At 31.6% G+C, this 13,554-nt stretch overlaps 1 non-coding gene across 1 annotated transcript; it reads left to right on the top strand.

Moving 5' to 3' along the window:
* Positions 1-933: 933 nt before the first annotated feature.
* LOC128289551 (small nucleolar RNA R71) lies at positions 934-1,040 on the top strand. The gene has a single exon (XR_008279196.1). It is a non-coding gene; the product is annotated as a small nucleolar RNA R71 (small nucleolar RNA).
* The last annotated feature ends 12,514 nt before the right edge of the window (positions 1,041-13,554 follow it).

Raw genomic sequence — 13,554 nt, 5'->3', positions numbered from 1 at the left:
CAACATGATCTATTTCTGCTGCAACAATCTTTTGCTTAGCCTTTTCAGTTGCAATGTACTTTTCAGATGGCTCTAGGATCTTTACATGGTTGTTATTCGAGTTATCCTCCCCCCCTGTGGCATTTTAAGCAACATCATCAAGCTGAGTTCCACTTCTAAGAGTGATGGCCTTACACTATTCCTTCCCTTATGATCTCAAATTCTCGGTATCACTTGGTAATTCTCCTTGTGGTCTCAAATTTAAAGTATTTTTTATTTTCCCTACTTAATTCTCAAGAGCTCAGAAGGATGTAGCCTGACTCTGAATTACAATATCATTCTTAGCCATATATTCCTTCAACAAGGCTTCAATAGAGGTAGAAGACGATGCTTGTCCCTATTGAACATTTTGCCTCGACATAGGATGATTATGACTAGCAGTGCACTATTGACATTCTGTCTTACAAAATTGTTTAGATTTCCTACACCTTGATTATTCGAACTAAAATTCATATGCTTCTTCCACCCTAGATTATAGGTGTTGGAATAAGGGTTATTATTCTAGTTAAAATTACCCATGTAGTACACAGATGCTGATTTGATGGGTATTCATCAAACACATGATCTTCGCCACAATAAACACACGCTGGCTTAACTACTTTCATTTCTTGAATTGTAGTGGGTCTCTTCATTTTTATGATCATATTATCTAAAGAAGATACCTGGGTTGTCAATGAAGTGATTGCATCGAGCTTCATGGTGCCAATAACTTTCTTGCTAGTCCCATCTCGCATGGTAGGATATTGATAATCATTGTTGGCCATCTTTTCTAAAATCTAATATGCTTCATTATAAGATTTATCCAACAAAGTACCATTGGTGGAGGCATCAACTGCCATCCTTGTATTTACATTCAACCCATTATAAAATATCTTCATTTTCATCCAGTGCTGGAATCCATGCAACGAACGTTTTCAAAGTAATTCCTTAAATCATTCCCAAGCTTCATATAGTGTTTTATCCTCTAATTGCTGAAAATATGTGATGTTATTTCGAAGCTTGGGATTCATATTTGGGGGGACTATACCATAGCAAAGATCAGTACATGATGCCACTATTCCCGATGGTAAAGTATTCAGCCATGATCTTGCACGATCTCTCAAATAATATGGAAATAGTTTAAGCCGCAATGCATCTTCAGGAACACCCTGTTGTTTAAACGAGTCATAGACTTCTAGAAAAAGTCTTAAATGCAATTGTGGATCTTCAATAGGCAACCCGCTGAACTGTCCCATTGTTTGCGACTTCTGAAACATCACCAGTTTCAACTCAAACTACTGAGCTTGTATGTGCGGTCTGAGACCATGATCATTCAGGCCAAGATCATTCTCTTCCCTAACCATATTTCGTAGTTCTTTTCTGATTCTTCGTAAAGTTCTTTCAATCTCTGGTCAAAAGGATATTTTTTGTTAGTAGGAATGCCCCTTCTCATATACTAATGACAAACCTATAAAAATTAAAAACAACTAAGTTAAATAAAACTAATGGAACAAAGTAAAATAACAAAACCAAATTTCACCAAATTGTTGATCCCTGGCAACAGCGCCAATAACTTATCATGTGTGAAATGATATGCGAATTGTGCAAGTATACACATCGAATCAAGTAATAAAGTGATAAGTGAGATCGTCTCCTTAGAGATTAGTTAGGTATACAATGACCAAGTTATTATACTGAAGTACGATTAATGTTATGGCAAAAATAATGTTAAGACTGCAGCGGTAATTTGAAGGAATAATAATTTGTAATATGTGTAACTGATAAATGATAGAAAATGCTATGACAAGACAAGAGTAAAAATACAATGGCAATTACGAGAATAATTACATGAATAATATGCGAACGAATAAATAAACTAAGAATCATATGGCAAAGATACTACGACAAAGGATAGATGATAGAGGGTCTACGATGTTGATTTGGAAGGTTGGGATTACTAGAATCTACCATTACTGATAGTAATGCCTCAGCAAAACCTTACTTAATCTATTGCTAAGGAGAGTTATAAAATGGTATTCTTCTTTCGAGAGCAAAACCTCAAGTTACCTTGCCTTAAGCGATAAATGTCTATAGGCCTTAAGCACGCCACCCTGAACTGTTTGTTTTCTTACCATATGAGCACTGCTCTATGTCTAGAGTCTACTACAAGTATTTGGTCAAACACTTACTCATATCATTCAATTTCAATCTCATTAACCTAACCTTGTGTAACACCCCTATCCCGTATCCGTCGCCGGAATAGGTAAAGGGGCATTACCGGACTTGAAACTCATATCAGAACAGTAAAAAATTTGAATTTTTCTTTTTTTTTTATTTTTTGAACATTCCTTTAGATAAATACTAAAGACAGTCAGGGATACAATTTGAACTTCTATAAGTACACATTCAAAAGATGCCATTTTCACATGGCTTATATACATTAACCAAAATATTCTTCGGCCACTGGTCTATTCTTTACATGCCATAAAATAACTCAAAACATAACAGTAACAAGCAGTAGATAGTGATAGTGTGACTAGTTGCTGACGTTCCCCGAGCCTGTAGCTTCGAAGTGAGATCTATAAAACAGAGAAAACAAAGTAAACGGAGTAAGCATTACAATGCTTAGTAAGTTTTAAGAAGTGTCAACAGATAACAATCAAATTATAACATAGTTGTTTGTATTTTTATTTCACTCTTCCTTCGGGCATACCATCCCTTTACCGAATATGCACATCTCATCATATACAATAGGCAGATAAACTTTCACATAAAAGTGAGCTCATGTGACATAGATATGCTGCATAATTTCACATAACCTCTCACACTGATCCGATGTTACGTAATCATAGGAATAGTCTCATAGATTGCTCACGTATGCATCACATAACTACCTTATGATTTAGTTCAAATCAAACTCACATATAAACTTGGAGTACATACCTGTTTAACCTTTCGCATTGAATATATCTATAAGCAATTCTTATTACGAAGTCTTATAGCTTTAACCTCTACTCGGATTATCGGCGAGACCTTTAGCTCAGATGAAATCTCCACACGAAGTTATCTGGTCTTACCCGGACAAAATCTCCACACATAGTCATCGGGTCTTACCCGGACATAATCTCCACACGTAGCCATCGGGTCTTACCCGGACATAATCTCCACACGTAATCATCGGGTCTTACCCGGAATATATTTCCAAGTTTCATGTACATTTAATCACATGTTACAACATTCACATCGAGTGTCATATTTGTAATTCATTTGCCTCATCAAATATCTAATAATACACACCTTTCACATTTGGTCATTCGGCCACAATATACACACGTCTCCTACATATTTCACACTAGCCCTTCGGCTTTACCACATATACGTATCTCATACATATTTCACACTAGCCATTCGGCTTTACCACATATACATATCTCATATATATTTCACATTAGCCATTCGGCTTTATCACATATACATATCTCATACATATTTCACATTAGCCATTCGGCTTTACCACATATACCTATCTCATACATATTTCACATTAGCCATTCGGTTTTACCACATATACATATATTTATCTTGTGCATCAATTTCAGCAATAGCTTATAAACAACTCAAATAGTTTCATCAATGTTTTCAACAAATTCACATATTCACTACAAGCTGTTTTCCTGAGCAATAGTCACTAAATTATTTATAACTGGAGCTACAAAACTCAAAATCAATTTCTGTTAATTTTCCCTGAATATAGACTCATATATCTTCCATCCATAAATTTTTCAGAATTTTAGGTTTGGCCAATAAATACCAGATTTTTCTTAAAGTTTCCCCTGTTTCACTGCTTAACTAATCTGACCACTCTTCACTACGAATCAAATTTCTCATTGTACAGAATTCAAAATATGTTCTATTTGATTTCATTTGAAACTAGACTCATTAAGGAGTCTAAGAATATAAGTTTTATCTTATAACCATTTTTTTACAGATTATAATGATTTTCTAAAAACAGAACAGGGGATTTCGGAGTCATTCCGACACTGTCTCACATAACTTTAAATATCTCTTTATAGGAAATTTCTTTGCTCACACGGTCTTTTTTACAAGAAACTAGACTAATTAAGCTTTGATTATATATTTTATTCAGCCTATAATTCCACACCAACAATTTATGGTGATTTTCTAAAACCACGTTACTGCTGCTGTCCTAAGCAAATTATTACAATTTGCTCTTAAATTTCCAAGTCCAAACACTTATGAACTTACCATTTGAGTTTAAAACATATCATGGCCACATCATATCTTATTAAATCAACTCATTATGTCCTATTATGATTGAATTTACTCAACATTTAACCACTTAAAACTTACAAAGGAATCAAACTCAAATACTTAAGAACTTACTTTGTGTTTGGTAAAACGGTTCCAACTCGGCTACTCGATGTTCTTTGCTTTGCCCTTGCTTGATTCCCCTCCTTCAACCTCTTGAGCTTTCTACCTTATGCTTTTGGGCCATTCGGCTAATAACCATGTAATATCATTACTATCAATAATCCAATTACACATACACATATACATATTTGTATATTAGGTAACCACCCTTACTAACTACCCATTTTAGTCGATTTTATACAATCAAAGGTAATATCACAAATGGGCATACTTATATAGCCGAATGTGCTAAAATTAGATCTAACATCACCTATACACTTGATTAAATGGCCGAATACCTATACTATCAATTATAGTATCATTTTTATTCTTTCAAACACATAGTTTCCTCCCATGAACACTTGGCCAATTTTTTCTTCTAATCTAGCATAGCTTCACATCTATTTGTAACATCATATAAATCCACATATAACTACATTTCTACCTAAATCTTCTTTCACCTTCCTATTATTTCCCTTCACAACATCAAAAGCACCATACTCTTAGCATTTACCTCTCCCTAACCGTATGCCATTTAATTACTTATTTAGGTAGAAAATTAACATATGGGACATGATAAGACATTGGCTACTAGCTAGATTTTCACAAAAATTTAACAAAACTAACATGAATCCTACCTTAATCTTCCCTTATGATGGCCGAATGTCTTAGAACATTTCTCCCCTCCTTCCCTAGCTAGCGGCACTTCAAGAAAAGAAAGAAGATGAAGACTTTCTCTTGCTTTCTTATTTTATTCCCTTTTTTTTTTTTTATCTATTTTAATCATTTACTAATAAAAGCATCATTAAAATTCAACTTAATGGAAGAACCATCCTTGCTTGGCGGCCACTACTTGAGGTTTGGGTGATTTGACATGCAAACCCAAGTTTCCTCACTTTGTTATCATTTGATCATTACATATTCCCCTATCATATTTTCTTAGGTTCTCAACTAAGTAAATCACATGAAATTCACCTTCATAAGTCTAAATTAAAACATCAAATTTTCACACATGCACTAATATACATAGAGGATACGCAACCAAATTTTAAATAAATTTTGGGACTCGGTTTTGTGGCCCTGAAACCACATTCCGACTAGGGTAGAATTAGGACTGTCACATTTCTCCTTACAAATTATCAAAACATACACAATGTAACCCATTAAGCTCATGACCGAATGCTTCATGCATCACAAACACAAAATCACATACATGGGTCATTTTAGGAGCTTTAAAACCAATTTAAATTTCTCAAAATCCAAAGAAAAACATATGAAATCATACCTTAATTCCCACCAATTAAAAATGGAGACAAGAGAACACATTGTTACATGCATGTGTTGGCCGGCCATTTGCATTCAAAAATGGTCTAATTGACATGCAAGTCCACATTTTTGAATACATGCTCTATTAGATCACTTTATATATTTACCTAACCTATTTTACCAATGTTTCACATAAGTCCCGTTTCAATATTTCACATACAAATGGCAAAATAAATGCTTGAACATAGAATATAACTTTCAATTATTTATAAAACTCGGTTTCGTGGTCCCGAAACCACATTTCGACTAGGGTCAGATTAGGGGTGTCACACCTTGTCAGAATTAGATTAATTAAATGAATAGGCTGTACATCCATCTATATCTATAGTTTACAAACATGTAATTTTGTAAAACCATTGAATGAAATAGTATATTTAAGCAGATCTATACTTCAATCAATAAAGAAATAAAGGTTTCATCAAGTAATCCCAACCCTATGAGATTTAGCAAATAGGTTGGCAATTAAAATTCAAATAAAAAATATTATTCAACATTGTTTCAATCAAATCAATTCACGGAGGAACAAAGTAAGAAATACGGAAGAACTTCAGGAAGACAACTTTTACTTATCCAATTCACACTCTAGCGACACAGTGTCCTGTGGTGGTTGAGAGGGACTACTTTCGTCTTCTTTTTTCCATTTCTACTCAGCCGCTACCCTTTATTTTTACCTCTGGATCTCAACACACTTTAATGTTTCCTCCTTTGGCTTTTTATAAGCTTTTTCCCTAGGGTAAATCCAACAGACCATGATATCTTTTCTTTTTTAGGCAGATTTTTCTAGTACAAGTAGAGTTGGGCTGAGAGTGGTATATGTTGAGTGTTGACTTTGTTCTTCTTGGAATTGCCACGGCATAAAAGGTGGCAAACTGTCTAACCTTTTACCCCGACAAACCTTCATTCCTTTATTTCTTTCTCCACATCCTGCACCTAATGCAAAACCTTTTCACACGCAATTAAAGTACCTAGCATTTAAACACAATCCAAGCTCTTAATGCAATTATAAAAATACTAATGAAATGTCCTAAAATGCAACTAAATGTACCCAAGTATAAGAAATTAGCTAGGTCTAAAGGCATGAAATATAACTTTTTGCAAGAGTTATCACACCTCCAAACCTGAATTATTGCTTGTCCTCAAGCAAAATATGCATGAATGCATGAATGCATAACTTTTTCCAGTACACATAACCATCTTATGCTACCAGTCTATTCAAAGAACAATATATTCATCAGTTCTCAGCAATCTTTTTTCTCTAAAACATGTTCAAGTTTCAAAAGTTTGCTCAACAAAGGTTCGCCATTTTTAACTTGTCCTTCTTCCTTATAGTCTCCCCCACCATTGCTTGCCTTTTAGAGCTTTAAAGACTCAAACTTATCTTTCCTCGGACCAAGCTCGATAAATGACTCCACCTCAGCCATCTTTGAACTAGTAGAATGCTTCTTTCTAACCCAAGTTAGAGATCTGAAACATCAATTCACTGAAGTCTTTGACATACTCCTGAATAGTACCTAGTTGCGTAAGCCAATACACTTAGCTCAAGCCTCCTTCTCGGCTAACTGTGAGTAAAATTTATTCTTTAGTTCTTTTTGGAATTCCTTCTAAGTCCTAACTATGATCGCACCTCATTTCTCATCTTTGGATCTACGATGCCACCATAAGAGAGTGACATTAGTAAATAGATAACAATAATGTTTACTTTAGTGGCATTATCCTCGATGCCCATCGCATGGAAGTATTGTTCCATCTCTTAGGTAAAATTGTCCATCTCTTGTAGACCTGGTCCCCTTAAACTCCTTTGACTTGGGTATATCCATTTTACGCTGCTTAGGGACCGAAGTCAACATCCCTTTACCTAAGACAACTTTACACCTAGCAAGCTCTCCTCGAGCTCTATAATTCTCTTCATCATGGCTTCAGTTTCCTCCTTCAAAGTCATAATTGAAGCTTTGATAACATTATTCCTCTTTGTCATCCTCTTGGTTTAATCATCCATGGCAACATTGAAGGTCTTTCTCATTGCTTCCTAATTGGAACTGAGAGCCTCTGCCACATAGTTCCTGAGCTGCACTCTCATCAAGTCTAACTCATCAGTGTGTCCCTCAATTACCTCAAGTGTTTCCTTCACACCAACCATAGATTCCTGGAAATGAGCCACCTGACCATCCAAAGTAGTCACAATATCCCTCGATCTGCTATTTTTCATGGACCTTTCACGGGTCTCCATTAGGACATTCTATTCATCTCATTTTTTCATCATCTCAATTGGTGCCTTTTGAACACTGGCTCAGATACTAGCTATCACGTGGCTAAACTTTAGTCTGGCAAACCATGCGACCTTAGGCCGTTTTTTGGGTTCGAATTCTCCTAAATTTTCTTTTCTCTCGAAAAATGAAAATTCTCATAGAAATTCTCCAAGACACTGAAGCAAAGCAGAAGCAAACTCGAAATGAAAGAAGCTACAAACAAACAGAAAAGTCACAGAAAAATAGTGTACACCAAGTGTTTGAGTAAATGCTCTCAAATTTATTCTATTACTTAAAGGTTTACAACTAAATTATTAAAAATGAGGGGAAAGACCTTTATTTATAGTTGAGTTACCCTAGATCCAACGGTACAAATTGAGTTACATTGACAGTCATGATTTGTGCCTATCTACAACATGAGAGTCCTAAGGGATTTAAACTTTATACATCTTTATCCCTTAGGATTTGCATAAATTACCTTGGTAACTATAATTTTACTAGAGTGTTTCACTAAGCTATCAAGGCTTCGAGTAGATGAATTTCTCCATATGTTCCACAAGTTTGGTCAATTCAAATGGGCCAAATGAGCCTCATTTAATAAGTTGACATCCATGAGATGTTCTGTGTGCAATGGTCACGAGCTTTGATTCACGGCCCATGACATAAGGGCTTTCATGATACTTTTATCATCAAATTATACATTGAATAACTAATTGAAAATATTTAAACATCAACTAGTTTTAAGCCAAGTGAGAAAATAGTTATATATTTTATAATTTAATCAATATGTGAAATTGATAAATGTTGATGAAAGATATTTATAATATTAATGATTATAAACCAAGTGAGAAAATAGTTATATATTTTATAACTTAATTAACATGCCAAATTGATAAATGTTGATAGAGAATACTTGTAATCTTAATGAATGGCTGAGATTTCATTAGAATACTATAATAAACTATGTAAAACATATAAAAATTCCAAACACAATTTTTAAAAAATGAATCACAAAATAAAATATACTAATGTATTAAAAAATTTAAATATTTTTTTCAATTTATACATTAGAATTAGAAGTTGTTGTTTTGTGTAAAGTATAATTTATTGTAAATTAAGTGAGAGTTTACAAAAGTAAAATTTTAATCAATAAATTATTTTTAATTTAGTGGAAAACGTATAGAAACAAAAAAAATTGAAGTAATTATTAATAAATAAAAATGTAGTACAAATTTCTATAATTTTATTTTAACCTTTGTATACAATAATAATGGTTAGAAGAATAGTTATTGACGCAAGGGTTTAAAGTGTGTATTTAAATGTTAAAAAAATAAATTTTGATGGAAAATGTAATAAGTAATTAGAATAATATGATATATAATTGAGAATTTAAATTTAAACGTGAATAAATAGACGTAAATGAATTCAATAAATAAAACAGAAAGTATCAAATTGAATATAAATAAATCATTATATTTAGAATTAACAAAGTATTTGTTTTATTATAGATATTATGTTATACAATTTTACAAACAATATAGGAAGATGTTTTGTTAATTAAACAATTAAGACAAGTGTAGTAAATTAAATAATTATATTAAACATGCGCTTCACAATGTAAATAAAATATTTTTAGGTTAAATTAGTAAATTAAGTTTTAAATGTTCTTTTAAGGTACATGGAAATTTAAATTTAAAAGAAATGAAATAAATAATATAATTAATTTTATTAATAATATTAAGGTCCCGTTTGGCATTGTGGTTTGCGGTGAAAAATGTTTTCAACCCCAAAAGTAATGTGAATCACTTGGTTTGTGGGGTTAAAATGTTATGGAAAAGTATTTTTCATTTAGGTGCTTTTGTCTTTTGTGTTTAGGGTGTAAATTATCAAAATATTTTTATTTATATTAATTATTTCAAATATATTAAAATTCTAGATTAATTTATATTTTATGTATAATTATATTAAATTATTTAAACACTATCTAAATTAAATTTTTTTAATTTCTAACATCATATCTAAGGTAAACATTTTAACTTTTCATCAGAATTTTCGATAACAATATTGAACACCTTAAATTAATAAAACACATTTTTTTACAAAAGTTTTCAAAATCACTTATTTCAAACCTTTTCAAAAACAATTAAAGAAATTTAACATTTATTAATTGAATTTAGTGACTGAGGGGAGTTACTACCATTTTTAGCATTCACGTGCTATGAAGGGATTGATTTTTTTAGATTTGTGGGTTATCTTTTATTTAGGTCCCTTGTAGTTTGAGAGTTCATCCTCATTTCAGTGGATAAATAGGTAATAAAGAATTAAATAGCATAAAATACAAACAATTAAGGACCAAAAATGAATTATTCAATTTCTAATAAAACAGGGATAAATCTCAAAATTATATATGAACTTAATTTAGTATGCAAATTGATATATGAACTTTGATTTGGTGTAATTATAAACATGTAACTTTGATTGTGGTTCAAATGCATACATGAAACTTTAATTTTGATTTAATCATATACATTTAAAGAAATAAATAATCAATTTATTTTTATATTGAATAAATATAATTATATGTGCATGTAATATATAAACATAAAATAATCCTATGTCAATAATTATGTTAATAATTTATGAAAATTTAATCAAATCAAAATTTCGTATTTAATTATAATACTATTACCCTAAAAGTTTTTCAAATTGATTTTAAATATTTAAAAATTATAATATCCTATTTTCCTTGTTTAATTAAATGAATGATATCTTTTGATAAGCGATTTATGAGCTTTAAAAATTTAAATAACGTCCAATTTTACTACCATAGTGTTTTATTTATTTATTTAAATATCAACTTTCACACGTGTCATTTATTTGATTTACCAAATATTAGCAAAAAACACATCCAACAAAATAAACTTTTCTTGTTTATTCAAAACTAGAATATATATATTAGAAGTCAACATTTCAAAAATAAAATAAAATAAAATAAAATCTAAACACACTTTAAAATCATATCTTATACCACTCTAAATCATCTACTTATTCTCCATGATTTGCCAGAAAGCCTTTTAGGCGTTAAGTTTACTCTGGCTTCAACTATACCCAATTACTAAAAAGTTCTTTCCTTAAATTCAGAATTTCATTGCTTTGTATGGATTCGAACTTCTATTTCTTCAATTAAAGCATGGGAGTGAATTGGGGATACCATTTAAGAGTAGGGTATAGATTATTATGATGTTTCTATATATTTCACCAATATTTCAAATCATATCTTATACAATTCGCTTTTTTTCCTGTCCCATCAACCCTCTCTTTCTTTCTTTTCCTTCATTTCCCTTCTCTCTTTTCAATTTGAAAATCTATTTTGTGGGTATTTTTATTGTCTTCACATTTTGTGATGGACAGATGACGATGCCTATCATCATTGAAACTGTAACCTGTTTTCAGAGATATCGGAATAGTGGTTTCGGGACCAAAAATCTGACAAGTAAATTATCATTTTATTATTATTTTAATGTCTATGGAATGTTAGAAAGTCATATTAAAATTTCGTTAAGAAATTTTGATGTTTGCATGATTAATTAAGTGAAAAGGACTAAATTGTAAAAAGTATAAAAGTTGAATTCTATTGGTTAAAAGGGAAAAAAGGCTATGGAAAGGAAATATAATGGACTTAAATGGTAATTAGACCATTTAATGAATTAATAGATAGTTATGGACAAGATTTTATTGAAATTTTGATTATTTTTAAAGGGCAAAATGGTAAAATGGTAAATAAAGATAAAAACAAATAAGCTAAAATCATCATCTTCCTCCCATTTGTTTTCTTCTCAACCGACTCATCAATGGAGAAATAGCTAGGGTTCGACCAAGCACTTTTCACTTGCATGTTATGTAGTTTTGCCCTGTTTTTAATTATTTTTATGTTTTTGAAGTTGTATTAGCTTAATCTAGCTAGCCTGGGGGTCAATTTGTAAAACTGTTAAAGATTGAAGGTTATACCATGAATGTTCTTGAATGGTTCTTGATGTTAAATGGTAGATTATGAATTTTTGTTGATAAATAAACAAGTTTTATAAAGTGATTTTTGATGAAATTTAGAATTAGGGACTAATTTGTTAAAGGTATAAATTCTAGGGTTTTCTTAAGAAATGATGACAAATATAGGTTGTTTCAAGGTCCCTTGCATGCTTAGTTAACATGGATTTTGATTGAAATGGTTAGATTTTAAGTTATCAGTCTAAGGACTAAATTGTGAAAAAGTTAAAATGTTAGGGGAAAAATAGTAATTTTGCATAAATATGAAATGTGGACTAAATTGAATACTATAAGTATTAAATGAATTGAAATTGTCTATTTAGATCAAGATAGACCATGTACGGACCTAGATTGAGGCAAAGCAAAAGCTTCAGATTAGCTCGTTTTAACTTCTCCACCCCTAGTTGTCGAGGTAAGTTCATATGTACGGATGTTATATTCATGTTATTCAAATATATATTATTATGTATTCATAATGTAATTAAATGATGTATGTCCAAATCAATACTATGATGGTTATTGAGTCCCGGTTGAACATTAGGAATTCGTAGGATACAAATTACATGTCATTAGGGATTTCATGTTTAAGGTGCTGGTCTTAAATGTCCTACCGATGGCTAAGGTCTTGCATTTGTCGCAGATACTCTATAGGTCGTGTGAGCAGCATTGTGTAGCTTACATTTTGACCCACAGCTCGTGTAAGCAAACCTAATTCATAGCTCGTGTCAGTAATGATGTAAAAGAAAGGTTACGGTTATGTAAAACCACACTTCATGTGAGCTTTTCCGAGTATCTGATGAAATTCTAGATGGTTCAATGGATATGAAAAAGGAAATGGAAAGGGTCAGTGTTCAAATGTAATGTATCATGAACTTATGAAAAGGAATGGTGATCTAATGATATGAATACATGTGCAAATTATTATTATGGATGAATTTAATTGAACCATGTACAAACACACTAACTTGTCTTTTGATGATGATGTATAGGCTTATGCCAAGCTTGTGGTTTGGGTTATAATATGCTTATACTTTATGTTATGTAAACGAATGATAAGTTATGTTTTATTTTCTATGGACTTACTAAGCATTATGTGCTTACATAAGTTTCTTTCACATGTTTCATAGATTATCGGAAGCTAGTAGGAGTCTATCACATTATCTAGCATAAATATTGGTAGTTTTTAAATGTTTTGGCCGAGGTTATAATGGCCTGTATAGGTGGACTTGTAATGGTATTTAGTTGAATATTTAGTTGTTGATTTGGTGTGTATAAGTTGTGTAAGTTAACTTTATTGGTACATTTGATGCCTTGCTAGTTTGTGTCATTGTGCTATCTTAAGTTGCATGTTTGGAATGGCTCATATGGTATGTTTTGAGATGGTATGATTATGGTCAATTAATGAATTGTTTTGGAAAGTATTGAATTAGATATTGATATTTGAAATGTGGTGAAATATGCATGTTTAGGAAAGTTTTGATGATTGCTT

This window comes from Gossypium arboreum, chromosome 2 (genome assembly GCF_025698485.1).
Source record: "Gossypium arboreum isolate Shixiya-1 chromosome 2, ASM2569848v2, whole genome shotgun sequence".
NCBI lineage: Eukaryota > Viridiplantae > Streptophyta > Magnoliopsida > Malvales > Malvaceae > Gossypium > Gossypium arboreum.
Note: the sequence above shows the minus strand (reverse complement) of the source record. Positions and strands in the feature narration are given on the sequence as shown.